Genomic DNA, 16138 nt, shown 5'->3' on the forward strand with positions numbered 1-16138 from the left:
TGCCCGTAAATGCTGTTTTACATATAATGTCGTATGACGATATGGTTTTTCGCAGCAATCCAATCCAAGCCTTTAAATTAATGTGTATGAAAAACTAGCAGTGTACAAAATGATGACAAACATGCAGCAGAAGCAGTGATTGGAAAATTTATAAATCATTTATGATATTTAGTGAATGAACTAGTAGCTTTGTCCGTATTGGATGAAGGAATTAACTTTGAAGATAGGAAAAGACTACTCCAAAACAATGCTTGCTGAAAAGGAAGACGTGACAGATGATTGAATAAAAAATTTCACACAACAGTAGATGATTTGGAATACTTTCTTAGTAAAGATCTCCCTCTTTATAGAATCAATTGCAAGTCAATAAAACTGTCTGATAAGTTACAAATACCAAAAGATGTTTTCCTATTTGATCCTGATTCATGGCAAAATGAAGGAAACTATTAAAAGGGAATAGATATCGTTAAAACGCTGAAAATTGTGAGTGATACAACTGAAAGAGGAGCACAATATTAATCGAAGAATTTCCCACTCAATTTACCAAATATGAGTCACAAAAGCAATTTAGTATTTTACGAACAGTCCAAGGTTATCAGGAACAAAATGCACACGATTGAAATACATTGAGAAAAGCGTACAATTAAGGTAAAGTTTCTAAAGCACTCTTTCATTCTTATTCAATGTAAAATCTTTAGATGATATGAAGTAATTAAAAAGACTGATTTTAGTGCTACATCGTTGTAAAAGTGTTTTCGAAACCTAGGAGAAACGATGTAAGGGGTCTGAAGTAAAAACTCGAAGATTTGTGGGAAAATTATCAAAAGCCTTAAAGTTCAACGTTCTAGGGGCTCGTGTTATTATTGACTGATCGAGCTCAAATTTTGCACCGATTACTTTTTAGTATAGTGTCACAAAACTAGGGGGCGTCACTTGTTGAATTCCGAAAAAAAAAAAAAAATCCCATATAAATAAGGACCACCCTAATACATATACAGGGGCGGATCTAGAGGGGGGCCATGGGGGCCATGGCCCCTCCCAAACCCTTGTTGATTGTAGGAATTTTTTTAAGGGAAAAAAAAGAGAAAAAAAATATTATGAGAAGATAACAAAATTTAACAGATGTATTTTACTGAAAAAAAAGTATAGGCCTTAATTGGGAGATAAATTATATCCCAATCCTCAAAACAAAAGTTTTATTTCCAAATATTTTCTCCATCTTTTACATCATTTCTTGATTCCAACTACAGACACTTGGACGATTTCTAAATGCTGTGGATCTCAGAGTATACTTATTGTTCACAAGACCAAAGAAAGCCTAAATTTTCGTTTTTATGGCTTTAATTTCGAAACTAGGAGAATCCCCTTTTCCCATGCCCTTTCACAAATGCCTTGATATGTAACAAAATATTGCATTTTAAGTCTTTTATTTGGAAAAAATGTCAACGGAAACTTGTTTATCCAGCCCTTATCACTTAACTTGCTTAAAAGCAACTTAAATGAATTTTTTGGGACTTCAATTACAAACGAGTTTTGATAAGACCCCCTTCCTCCCTAGTTTATATCGTGATGATAGCTTTAAAAGGAGGTTTTTTGGAGGAGCTCACGATTCTTCCATCCCTTTTTAAAGTATGTATAAATATAGTTAAAAATCGAATTTTTAGAGCCTCAAAGGCAAAATATTTCCAGGAAGGAAAGATTCTAAGCACCTCCACACTTCCTTTAATGTAAGCAAACATTACCTAAAGGTGCATTTTTAGGCTGGACAGCTGAAGAGCACCCCTCCTCTTCTAACTTCTCAATGTATAATGACAGAATATTTTGTTTTCTAAGCTTTATTTTCAAAAAGTATTTTGGAACCAGCGCCCGAAACCTGAACTTTCTCTGTACATCATCAAAAATAGACAAAATGCGTTTTTAGTTTCCTAATTTTCAAAAATTACTCAGAAATTTAAATTTTGAAACATTCTCGAGGGAGATACCTAAATCCACCCCCTCACCTAATGTCTCGATACCCCGAAAATTGAGTTTTTAAAACTTCATTTTAATAAAATTTCTGGGGAGTTATCAGGGCCCAATTTCCCAATAGGCAGAGTAAGCAGCTGCCTAGGACGGCAAACTTTTCAGGGGCGGCAAATTTGCTATTATAATCCACATTTTTTGAATTAAATCGTAATTCTTGAAAGTAAAATATTAGCATTCTTTCATTTTCCACAGAGACAATTTTTTCTTGTAATTTAATAATGATTACTTTCACACATCTTATGAAAGTCAAATGTTTTTCAACCATGGTATTTGCCGAATCGGCAGCAAAGTTTGCCGAATAAAAAATTTTTTGGGAGATCACTGTGATCATTTCATCGGGGCGCCTCAGAATGTGAAACGCCATCATTTCTTCCTAAGTTTGACAGTATGAATCTGGGGAACACTTTTTTTTTTAGTTAAAGATATTTTGCTTCTTTTAGGGGGGGGGAGGGGCGGAAGATTTCAAATTTGCCTAGGGGCGGCATGGAGCTAAATTCGGCCCTAGGGAGTCTGTTCAAAAATTTCGGATGGCCCCTCCCAAAACAATCAGCTGGATCCGCCACTGTACATATATATATATATATATATATATATATATATATATATATATATATATATATATATATTTCCATTTCTCTAAAATATTGCTAAACTCCAAAACATGGCACGCCTCCTTTCTTCCTCTTCTACCTATTTTAAGGAATGGACTCGTTTTCTTAAATGATTGCCAAGGGTCATTTGTTCGTGGTCGGACTATATTCGCATTAGCTATCATGTCTATGGAAAATATTTTTTTCTTTCATTTTTAAACTCATACATCAGCTAATTGATGGTACTTAGCCTCCTCTTTGACTTATGCTAAAAACTTAAAGCTAAGACGAATTAAAATGTGGATATACATTTGTCATCGAAATATTCTCGATATTTCTTGACATTTTACCAACTTTAAAACATTTTATAGATAATTCATTCCCATTTTCTCTATTTCTTATATGTAATTGTTATAGTAAGATGCAACATGGCTCACTCGACAACAAACCAACAAATGATCTAAAACTTACGTATCATAAACTGATAATTTTCGTTTAAATGTCAGATTAATAAGTACAAAACATTTTTTGTAAATAAAAAAAAAAGAGGAAAAGAAGTAAAAAAAGAAAAGAAAAGCAGGGAAAATAAAGAAATACCTAGAGGTTTTCTTTCTATTCTGTGGGAGCACTTTGAAACATGAGGCATCGTTTTGAAATTTGGCACGCAAATAATTAATGTCTTTAGAACAGATATTTTTCAAATCAATGAATAAATTGAAAACCAATCTATAAGGGAGAGTGTTGTATCTTGGAACACGTTTCATATTTTAATTTTTAACGTCTATTATTTGAATAAAATTAAAAATCCAAAAGTCATATTAAAATACCCCCAACACATTTCTAAGAACTATTTTGTTAAAATTCAGACAGTTTGAAAATATAATATTGCCAGCCATTTAAAGTAAGAGTTCCAAGCTGTCCCAAGGTACAACATCCTATTGTATCTTGGGACATATCTTGTTGTACCATGGGAAAGTCCTCATGATTCAGGAAACAGCCATGTACTTGACCCAATTTTGCACCAAAAAAAAATAAATAAATAAATAAATAAATAAAATAAAATAAAATAAATAATAATAATAATGGTAATGAATAAATTATATGAATAACGAATAATAAATTAGGAATAATGAACTAATGAATTATTATCTGACATTAAATATGTTTAAAAGGCTACATACGATTGGAACGTTGTTCCATCTTCCTAAACATATCTTAATCATTAAGAACCATACGTATGTTGTACCTTAAAACGTGCCCTAAGGTACAATATGTTTGGCTGTCCCGAGGTACGAACACCACGTGGTTTAAGAAAAACCAAAGTAGTGGTCAATCTAGCTGCCCTGTTATTATTTTCTCATAAACAAAATATTTTAAGTACTTCTCTTTTATAACAAAATAAAATTCAACTGATTAGTTTTACAAATACAAAGACAGAAAATGAAATAAAAATGAAGAAAATATTTACTTTGGAGTCATGAAATTTTCCTTCTCTCACAAAATCGTCAATTTTACTCATTTGTCAATTTACTATGGCACCATTTAGTGGTGCAGGTTACTATTAGAGATTTTAAAAACGTGGCTGCTCAAAATAGATTCCTAGAAATTAGCAGTGTCCCAATGTACAAACGTCCTAAGGTACAACACTCTTCCCTACATGAGAAATGTTTTTACTTACAAGTTTTGTTTTAATTTAGGCCACCACGATATGTGTAATTTTGCAGTTTTACGCACTTGCAAATGTAAAACAATTTGACAAACTTCCGTAACCATTTCAGATTTCATACAGTCATTCAATAATAATATTTCTGGACTTAACGTTTAAAAAACAAAGACAGGATTCGATGTACAAAAATTTGTCAGAAGTAATGAATTATTGAATTATTATGCATTTTCATCTGCTAACATTCACAATAAAATGAAAATGAAGCTAAATGAAGTTTCATTTTCCTTCATTTAAGCGAGCTGAACTGTTACGTAATAGTTAGGATATTACCGTTATTACTGTCGTTTGAACGTTTTAGAGAATTTCAAATAAATAGTTATTTAGTTAGAACTTCACAAAACTTCCAAGTTACAGCTAATCCGTAATTTCAAAATTTCTTTAAACTTGCAGAAATGTGCAATAATGCTTTCGTTCCTAACCAAGTTGGAATAGCTCGACTGGAACGTTGAACTGGAAAATGTTGAGGTGCAACGAAAGTTAAAAATAGTAAAATGCTTTCCGAAAGTTTCAATTTAAAAAAATGGCAGTAAAAATTGAACTTATCCATTCTAGTAACCAAATCGGTTGAGAGATTGTTGGTCAACGGTGAAGCTTATGGTTGGCCAATGATAGGAAATGTCCGCTTTGGCAACCTTTACCCAACCAACCATTTGCAAGCGATCTGCTACACTTTTAGTTTATAGAAAAACTGTTCATAGCATTAAGGTGAAAGTTGAAAGAAAACTTGCTTTTAAAGCTCGTACATGAGATCACGCTTTTCTTTTAAAGTATTAAAAACCGATCATTTAATAAACGTAAAAAGAAGTTTTGGGGCAACGCCAAATGTTTTCTTCTTTCTTTTACTTTTATGAGAAAGTAGACTAAAAATTCCACCATGTGCTTTGATACCTTTGTTTATTATGCAAATAAATGACACGACAGCCAACTTACAATCACGATAGAAGATAGAGAACATAATAATTTTATTTATATGCCAGTTGTTATCTTGGAAAATGCACTTAAGAGCAAGATTGTTTTGTCAATTAAACAAAGAAAAACAAAAATATTTACTGGACGGAAGCCTCTCAGCCGCTGTCGATTGAACAATTGACAGCGTTGCCCAGGGAGTACCAAGTGGAGGTGGTACTCCCTGGAGGTGGGCTTCCGCAAGTTTTTTTCTGAACTTGTCACCACTGAGCTACGATGGAACTGGAATCATGAAATGTGATTTGTAGCGAGAAGTTCAAAACCTCAATGTCCTCCAAGTGAAACGATACCTCTGGGGGTGCTAGTACCAGGTAGCTATTAGCTCTTGGACTAGTTCTAAATTCTCACTAACTGCTCGATCCGGTGATGTTGCTGCCATCTATCGGTATATAAAAACAATGGAGGCAAGGCACTTAGTATGCAGTCCTCGACATAAATGCAGTTGAAGTCAGTTGTGACTCTTGAATAGTGAATAGTGAATAGTGAAGTACAAAACGCTGTCATTTTGTATGTGAAGAAGGGTATAAATCAGTATTGTAACTTGTTATTGTGTGACAATCTCGAAAATGTTAAGCAGAATAAAATAGTCTTCTAAAGTCGATTTTCAATCTTTAAAGCTATTGTTTAGAGGGACAAACTGATTCTGTTTTATGATATTTTTTCCGTCTACGGCCTCCTGTGAGTCGGAGGTCGCATCAAATTTCATCATTAATTTCCCTGTAAGAGCTTTACATTTAGGTCAGTCAAAAAGTCACAAACTAATTTTTGAAGTATAAAAGAAAATTTAAACAAAAATCTACATTATGTGTTAAATACATTACTCTTTAAAATGCTATGCAAATAAATGCATTTTTTTCTACAGGATATAGTAATTTAGACAGTAGAGCGTTAAATAAAGAATAAGTAAAATTCAGTGTTACGACTTGTAGGTTTTGTTAATGCGTTTCGCAATTAGTATTAAATTTGTGTATTTTCGATTTGAGGTGGTATTCAGTGCAACTTAATGTTCTGTATGTGAAAATGGTGAATGGCATGAGCACTCCCCCCCCCCCCCCCAATTCCGTTGAGACATCGTTCCAGTTAGCATTGTAGCTCAATGTAAAAATTACTAGTCATTCAAAACTGATACCATTTTACCGTCAGCAGCAAACCAATGAATTAAATTACATTTTACTGGCGATAAAATGATATCTTTTCGCAAACATATTCTTGCAGATCGCGTTCAGAAAAAAGCTATAATCCTGCCGTGCTAATCACAAAAGTCGTGTCCGCACTTTTTTAAGAAATAAAAATTCATTTGAGTTCAGCTGCAGACACCACTTTTGTGCTTAGCGAGGCAGAACTCCCCTTGTGGGGCCGCCCCAGCACCCCCTTTGCGGCGGCGGCCCCCAAGCTGATCATCCTAGATCTTATATGATCATGGGGGGTACATATGATCAGCTCTTCTCAGACGTTCTAAGAATTTAGCCATCATGAGATTATTTTCTACGGGGTAGTCATCTATTTGGATTTTTTAACAGCAGCAACCAATCTGAAATGAAACAAAGACAATTATAAATAATTTCTTTTAAAAGTGATTAAAAGAGCAAAAAATGTCAAGTGCAGTAATGTTTTAAGAGCATAATATTTTTCTGTGTGAATATTTTACGGGTGATTTATGATTAATACGTCTAGTACTTTTCATACCCAATGCTAACTTTTGTTGGAAAGGTTATAATGTACCCGGTTTCTGCTTTCTATTTTACAAAATGATATAATGATATTAATATCATATTTGATATTAATAAATACTATTTATTTAGTGTCAATAGGTACCACGAGAGTACTTGTTTTTGTTGAAATACATTTGGAAACAGATATATCTATAGCGAAGCATTAATTTACACATGAGAAAAGTGTAAGTCAAGGGTTCTCAAAGCGGGTGCCGCAGTGGAAACCAGGTCCGCCCCGATGGGAGGTAGCGGGAGGTCTCCAAAAAAATCTTTATTCGACAATTTCAGTCTAAAGATTGAGAAAAATCATTATCATTCGACAAAATTATCATCTTTCAGCAAAATTTGGAGTTCTATTCGGCAAATTGAGAATTTCCTTCCTCCCAAACATTAAGTTCGGGGCGCCCCTGGTGGGAGCAGAGGAGTATCGCGAAGTATCCACGATATCAATATGTGTAAAACAATAATTATATACTTGGATGCCGTGAGAATATGTTAATTCTTCAAAGGGTGCCGTGAATGGGAAAAGTTTGGGAACCCCTGGTGTTAGTAATATTACTGCATTAGTTCTACCGTCACATCAAAACAATTTTGCAACTGTGATTTAATTTAAAGAAAGAAATCAAACTTACCTTCTAAATGTTGCTGCAACTTTGGACGGTTAGCGTTTTGATTTTTTAGTATTTTCATGGGTTGAGCCGGAATTGTTGATATTTATGGAATTTAATTCATCCATTCTTGTAGCGAATTGGGATTCTAAATCCGCAAATTTAACAAGGTCTTTTAAGATGAGTTGAACGTCATCCATAATGATACTTTTTGTTTTGTTTTCCGTGATTTTGAGTATGAGTTTTGGTTTTTTGGTTTCCCGGCGGAATTCCGTGAGAGCAAAGGCAATATTTAGTTGATTGGGGTTGTTGTAGTTGACTTGTGTAATAACGTCCCCTTCCGCAAGATAGTCTGCAGCAGGAGATCCAGGAATAAGTTTTGTAACTTTTAATGCATTGAAGCTATAAAAAATTGATAGAAAAGAGAAAGGTTTAAACCCAAGTATGAGTTAAAATGCACGATTACATTTTTTTGAAACTTGGAAAATTTATTTGTGTCTCAGAATTTTTATGCTCTTATCACGTAGTGTTCTTAGTTTCCGTAAGTATCACATCGGTTTTCTTTTTGAAAGAGACTACGATTAACATATCTGATGAGTATAAGAACTTGAAGGCGTGATTTCCGCTTTTCGAAATTAATTAGAGTTAATCAACTGAAGGGTACGTTGCAAAAATGGAACAGCACCGTTTACAAAGTTTTTGAAAGGTCCTATTTAGAGCTGTAAAGACCAATCCACTTTTTTCTTTATGAGATCTTAATACACCCACAGGTCAATAAATTAGAAACCCAAGATCAATATTTTATTGGACCGCCTTTTGCACGGATAACTGCTCTGATTCGTTTGGCCATCGAGTCTACAAGCTTCTGGAGTCCATTAATATCCAGAGAACACCATGAATTGACTATGCAGCTTTTTAGATCTTGAAAATTAGGGGGCATTCATTAATTACGTAAGAATGATTTCGGCAATTTTTGAACCCCCCCCCCCCCCATGTAAGCGTAAGCAAGATTTTTCAAACCCCTCCCACTTCCTATCTGACGTAAGATACCATTTCGTTTTTCAAAATATAATAAAACAACGAATCTTAAATCACTGGAATCGTTAGTAAATTCACTGTTTTATTCTTATTTTTTTAAAAACTTTTTTGTGTAAAAAAATATTTACTAAAAAAAATCGAGACTGAATGTTTTTTCGACAAATATTTTTTGTATGTGATTCGATAATAATTAAAAATTAGACATGCCATGCACAGTGCGATTCTTTTATTACATTTTACACTATTCATTCTTTGAAAAACAAGTAAAAAACTACGTTTTTTTTAAACTTTCTATAAACAAATGAAATATGATTCCTATCAAACCACTTGACCGCGCGATTTCTAATATAAAATATCGACTTGGAAAATATTACGTAAGGATGGGTCTGACACCTCCCCCCCCCCCAAGTAAGGGTATGTGGACATTTTTCCAATCCCCCTCCCCCTCGGTACCCTTACGTAATTAATGAATGGCCCCTTAGGTGGAAGAAGAGAGTGCTATCGCGGATGAGTCTTTCCACCATATCCCACACATTTTCTATGGGGTTAAGATCCGGGGTATGCGGTGGCCAGGGAAGTGTTGGAAGTCAGACTGATGCTCAACAAACCAATTTTCAACACTTCTGGCACGATGTATAGTTGCATTATCGTCCATGAGAAGCTATCAGCGTCACTATCAGGATAAAAATGCATCATTGCAGTGTGCACTTGTCCTGCCAGTATATCTATGTAACGCATGGCTGTTTGTTTACCCTCAAGGAACTCCTGGGCACCACTTCCATGGCAGCAGAACATGCTCCATATCATGATACTCCATCCAGACCCTTGCATAGTGCGAGAAAGGCAAGAAGTTCCTCTTAAAGGTTTCTAATTGATTGGCCAGTAAGTGTAGCTCTCCGTATATGCTCCCAAGTACAGGAGAAGTTATGAAAAAAAAAATTGATGAGTTATTTAAACTTTAATTCGGACTTATTTTAAATTAAAAATTGGAGCTACTTTTTTTTTTTTTTTTTTTTTTTTTTTTTTGCAGTAAAGCTTTCTATTGCCAAAATGTAACGATGTTTCTGTTAAATTTTAGTTTCTCTCCCAAATCAGTTTCGGGATTTATTTATTTTTTTTCCCCCATGAAACTAATTTTTCCACCTAAATACAATAAAATTTACGAAACCATAAATATCGAAAAGATTATGTGTTACAACACTTTAAGAATTTAAGTTTTAAAAGTTTTTTTAAGCAACGTTTTTTTTCTGTGCTTTCATATTCATCTGTCTCCAAAATAAAAAGAACAAATTTTTTAAGCATTTATATTATTCCAAACTCGAGTTTGAAACTGGATAGAATACTCGTTGAACGGTATGAAAATGCTTGTTCAAGAATTCTGAGTCATTACAATCAGAAGCCAAACGGAACTACAGTTGCTATAGGCTCTCATAATTTGAACAGAGCTCCGATGAACGCAGAGATTCCATTTTTGTTAAAGTAATTGTGAGTGAAGCCGGTTCGCTTTGCCTACAACAGTTGTTGGGCGTTATGTAATATTGATATTCATCCTGTTTCAAACCTTTCATAAATAAACTCGTCCAAGACTCTTGTTACAGCTTGACCACGAAAAGAAGGCGGATGACCTTGAAGCAAAAACATAATTTCTACCATTTGTAATAGGTTTTTTGGTATTCTTTAGGAATAAATAGGATTAACGAGACCGTACTTCTTACTATTCGGTACTTTCTGGAAGGGGGCGGGGGAAGGGCCGTCGACAGGATTTATGGGCCCCTATGTAATTTTCTTCAGGGCCCCTAACTTTTTACTTGAATCTCCTCTTTCTTCGCTCTGTTTTTACATAAATATCCTAAATATTGTCAATGTGTCTAGGTCTAATAAAAAGGTTTTTTTTTTTAACTGAAAGTTTTTTTTTCTCAATTAAAATTGCTCTGCTGTGCTTCTTCTTAATCCAAACTTTGTAATGTTATTAAAAAGAGATTCTTGTATACAGGGCCAGGTTTCGACTTAATGGGGCCCTAGGCTATTTTAAGTATGGGGTACCTTTTTTGTACCTCGGACAACATTATATTAGGAGCAAAACGGGCTATTTTTTAATTTTTTTTCCCAATTACGTGTCTTTTCCTCTGGCACATACACTGGTGTGCAAAAATTAAGGACGAAGTCGAAAAATTAGCATATCAGCTGAACGAAGAGGCAGAGCGGACAGAAAGAACAATCAGGAGATTAAGTAAGGTGATGTACGGTAGTACATGCGCAGATATGCAGGCAGACCTAATGGGGGAGTGTCTGAGTAGTATAAAGCATGTTGTCGGTGGGTCATTCCATGCGAAATGAGCAAATCAGCTGTGGCTGACATGTCACAGATTTCAATGAAAATTTTTATTTAGGTAAACCATGCATATCTATGAGGAAATGCAAAGTATGAAAGTTTAAAAACTGTTTGTTGCTTTGTTATTAAAGTTAGAAGTTGATGCTTACGCTAAGCCTAAATTTTCAGAGTTCATTGCTGCCAGTTTGTGACTCAATAACTCCATAAGTTATAAACGTACACTTAAAAAATAAATATTTCCGCATTCTATAAACAAATCTCTATTGAGAAAGAGCAAAGTAAAATTTACTCGTATCTTTTTTTGAATCGGAGATGTTAACAAAGATTGAAATTTTGCCAATTTACTTCAGATTTTAAATCACTCTTCTAGCTCTTTTAATGAAAATATAACAGTAAAAATGATTCAGATTGAAAAACTATAAATAACTATCTGCTCTAATTTAGTAACTGTTTATGAATTTCTTGATGACGAAATTTCACTTTAAAAAATTGAAAATTTTCAAAAATTTCATTTTTTCCTCTATTTCAGATGTTTTTTTGAAGATGAAGGAATGCTCTAAATTTACTCAAATTTTTTTTACATAATATATTGAAGTGTCTTTTAGATGCTACTTAATTTTAATCATTGGTATCAGCGTATTTTTGTTATTAGAGTAACTTGAACTAAGGTAAAATTTCATTAGTTACTTCCTTTTATTTTGTAAGTTTTGCAAAACTAACTATTTTTTTCGTGTTTCATTTTCTCAAAAGCATGTTTATGAAGTACAGTCTGAAATGTAAATTTTTTTAAATTGAAATAAATGTTAGTTTTACTAGCTTTTGCATCATTTAGTCGTTTATCTAATTCTTTGAATTCTCGTAATTTCACATAAGGGTCGATCCATAAAAGTTCCATACAGTATAAACTACTCGTTCATTCAGTAAGTTACCGCCCTATAGCCAGGGCTAAAGCAGAAATACATGAAATACACCGCCAGCTCAGTCAATTCCACTCGTTCATGTTCAAATATTTCTGAGTTATCAAATTAAAATAATTATTTTGAAAATTACAATATGTTTTTTCAGTATAATGTATTATATAGGGCACAATATACGCAATTTAAGAAGGTGCCATGACGTTTTCACACTTTTTATTTGTTTTAGTGTATGAATTGACTAGCAAAATTGCTTAATTTCAAAGACCTGTATCTTTTTTACAAACCAAATAGAAAAAACAATATGTATAACATGTATAGTACTTGAACGGAATATTCAATTGGCCAGGAAATTTTATTTTTAATTCCATCCCCTTTTGGTTTATAAGGGTCTAAAAATGTCATTTTCGTCATTTTTCCGATTTTTGAGGGGCTGTAATCTATAAAGGGTGCACAAACACACAGCAACAGTTACATATTCTTTTTAGCATGGTTCCAGTGATTAGTTTTTGTCGTATTTCATTTTGTGTTTCCGTCCCCTACGTGAGTTATCCTCCTTTGAAATGAGTAAAATTTTTCATTTGGCCTTGAACTTTAACCTGTAGCCCTTATTTTAATTATTAACTTACAGCTACGTAACTCAGCATGTAAGACTATCAACTTATGCACTTTAACATCAAAGCGTTAAATTAACTGTCATAAATGTAATTCAAATAGATTTCGGCCAAAATGCAAAAGTCTAAAATCCCATTTTTGACTACGAAAATCACTTTTGATGACCTCTAAAAAATCAAAGGTCTAGTTGAGAGAAAAAATAAAAGTGGTTTTAAACATCTTTCATATGCAGCTTTTAGGAATATGAATTTCAAAAAATAAATAAATAAATAAATAAATAAAAATGGTCGAGCGCACCCATCCGTCGAACCTGTATGAATTGACCCATAAAACAAACAAAAAAAAAAAAAAAGGCTATTTTTCTGAATTTTATTTTACGTTTGGAAATCAAAAACCAATTTCAAGTTTCTTCAAGCAAATAGTAGAAACACAGCTCTATATTCTTGTAAAATTTGAAAGTTGTCTGAATTTTCCCTCATTTGAATTTTTGTGGGTATGTGAAGGGGAAAATCATCATTTTGCAAAATGTCACTAAGTTTAAAACTGATTTTGAAGAGGAGTTAAAATACAACTTCAAAAGTATGGTATTTCTTTTATGATACTTAGCACATTATTGGGTATTAATTTCATCAAAGCTAATGCATTCCTTAAAGATTGAGATTAAAAAATAAAATGCTTAATTATGAGAAAATTGAAATATTTTCAGTTTTTGAAACTCGGTTAAAAGTTAACTATGATAACTTTGAAAATTTTACTGATATCAGATTAATTACCTTACTCCATAGATTGCAACAACATATAACTTTTGTGTTTTCATTAACTAGTTAATAAGATACAAGCCTTCAAAAGTGCAACATTTAGCATTTATGAGAATGCTGTTCAATTTGACCAATTTTCAATCGCATGTAACTACTCAAATAAAAAAATTTAAGCAGAAATATTTTAGATATTTTTATGTAGGCATAAAAGGAACCTCTATACCAAATTTCATAAAAATCTGTTACCATGCGGCCACTATTTTGCGAATTTTGCTCATTTCGCATGGAATGACCCCGGTGTGTAAGATCAGTATTTCTGGCAAAGAGATTGCACGCCGTATAGCAGTTAAAATCACACCGAGTTGCTGCTTCAGCAAGAAATGGCGAATAATCAATCTGTTAGACGACATCTGGATGCTTTTACCCGAGATCGAATCATTGGGAAGTTGGAGGAAGGCCGCAGTGTGACAAGTGTGGCTGCAGAGTTCGGAATTGCTCACAGCATCGTTTCACGACTTTGGAGACAATTTCAAACTACAGGAACAGCTATCCGGGGGTTCAGTAGTGGTCGTCCACGAGGAACCACACCCGCAGATGACCGGTATATTGTCTTACAGGCCAGAAGAACCAGGCCGCAGACAGCGGGAGAAATCGCTAGACACAGGCAACTGGACGACCGATATCGCGTTTTACCGTGGCCAGAAGACTGCACGGTGGTGGTCTGTTTGCACGACGCCCTATACGGTGTGTACCTCTAACGCCTGCCCATAGGAGAAGGCGTTCTCTGTGGTGCCGGGAACACCGGAATTGGAGAGACAATGAATGGGGACGAGTACTCTTTACAGATGAGAGCAGATTCAGTCTGAGTAGCGATTCTCATCGCATACTCATCTGGAGAGAGCGGGGAAGCCGCAATCATCCCTCGAACATCATTGAAAGGGACAGGTATGGAGGTCGCAGTGTTCTCGTTTGGGGAGGCATCATGCTTGGTAGTTGTACAAACCTTCACATCTTCGACGCAGGTTCAGTCAACGGGACCCGTTATTGTAACGAGATTCTTCTTCCATATGTGCGTCTTTTTAAAGGCGCTATGGGTCCGCAGTTCCTTTTCATGGACGACAATGCACCATGCCATCGCACAGTAGCTGCCGAACAGCTCTTAGAGAGTGAGGATATTGAACGTATGGATTGGCCGGCACGATCTCCGGATCTCAATCCCATCGAGCATGTGTGGGATTTTCTAGGCAGACGCTTGGCAGCTCGTACCTTACCACCAGTAACGATTCGGGAGCTTCGATTGGCGCTGCAAGACGAATGAGCAGCAATGCCTTAACAACTCATTGACACCCTCATTCTCAGCATGGGCAGACGCTGTGAAACCTGCCTAGCAGTCGGGGGAGATCATATCCCCTACTAAAGACCGAATGTTTCTTGCTGGACACCCATCACAGGGATGTTTCGGCCTTCAGTCGCATTGCGCTCCATGCTACTTTTCCAATAAAGCTTCTTTTTATCCCTCTGATTTCTCTTTTAGTAAGTGTTGCTTACATTACACATGTCCTTACGTATTGGGGATCTTACGGTCTTCATATTAAATGTGTTGATTTGGAAAACTTTTGTACAAAGTTATATTGAAAAAATCGTCTCGTCCTTAATTTTTGCACACCAGTGTATAGCGACATAGCCATGAAAGTCTTTTTTTAAAAATGTTTTGTTATACTGTCTTTTTCTCTCTTTTTTTTTTTACCTTGAATGATTTATACAGGGACCAGAGTCGCGCCAAGCTTGATCGGCGCCGTCGTGCAAATGTCTTTTGAGCGCCTTCATGCAGTGACGCTCTAGCAAAATATAGTTACTTCCCAGGGTCAGGTTTTGTAGACAAATGCAACATGGAAAAAAATATATTTAGCATTTAATTTATTAAAATAAAAACAATCTGTAAATTTTCAATTTTGGAACACATTGTACGTGTTTACTTCTTATCTCTAAGTTATTTCGAGTATGGGCGGGTGTAACGTACGATTAAAACTGACTTTTGAAATCTGACTTTTTCTCTTGGAAACCTTGCATTGAGCAGCCGTTAAAAAAGAGATGGCCAGTTTCAGTTAATCAAAGCATTTTACCCCAACAATTTTAAAAAATCTTGGAATGTGATCGAAATAATTATTGCTTGCTAGTATGCAGCTTAAATTGCATTGCTAGCATGCAGCTACTGCAAGCTTGCCAGGATGCAACATAATAATCTGGACAGTATATCAAATATTATAATAATTATTATAATATTTGATTACCGTCCAGAAAGCAAGATGTCTATTTCTGGACATTATATTGATCGATATTTAGTTTGTTTCTGAAAAGTAGGTTTCGAAATATAGAAAATTCTGGAAAACTCTTTTACCGAGATAGCGGGTTTTTTTCAGGCTGGGCCCGATTTGACGAATCCGACCGAATCCGATATGCTAATGCGTTTTTGGAAAAAGAAAATATTTCGAACATCAAAGTTAACACCGCTCTAAATATCTCTCTAATTAATAAATTATTATTTAAAGTTTTATGCCGGTCAAAATATGACAACAGAGTACTGAATAAATTTCTAAATTGAAGTAGAGGATATTTCCCCTTAAAATCTGAAACTGAAATCTTTTCCGGTAAAATCAAAAATTTTAAAATACGGACCCGTTACAAAAGGCATTGAATTTAAGATCCAAAACAAATATATAGTCTCTCCAAAGTTTTTTTTTTTTTTTAAATTAAATGCACAAATAGTTAAAAAGATAAAAGGGGGAGGGGAGAGGAGAATCAAGTAATTATGGTCAACACTTTTTGGAACTAAAAATTTAACCTAAATTATTGT

This window comes from Uloborus diversus, chromosome 6 (genome assembly GCF_026930045.1).
Source record: "Uloborus diversus isolate 005 chromosome 6, Udiv.v.3.1, whole genome shotgun sequence".
NCBI classification, from domain to species: Eukaryota; Metazoa; Arthropoda; class Arachnida; order Araneae; family Uloboridae; genus Uloborus; species Uloborus diversus.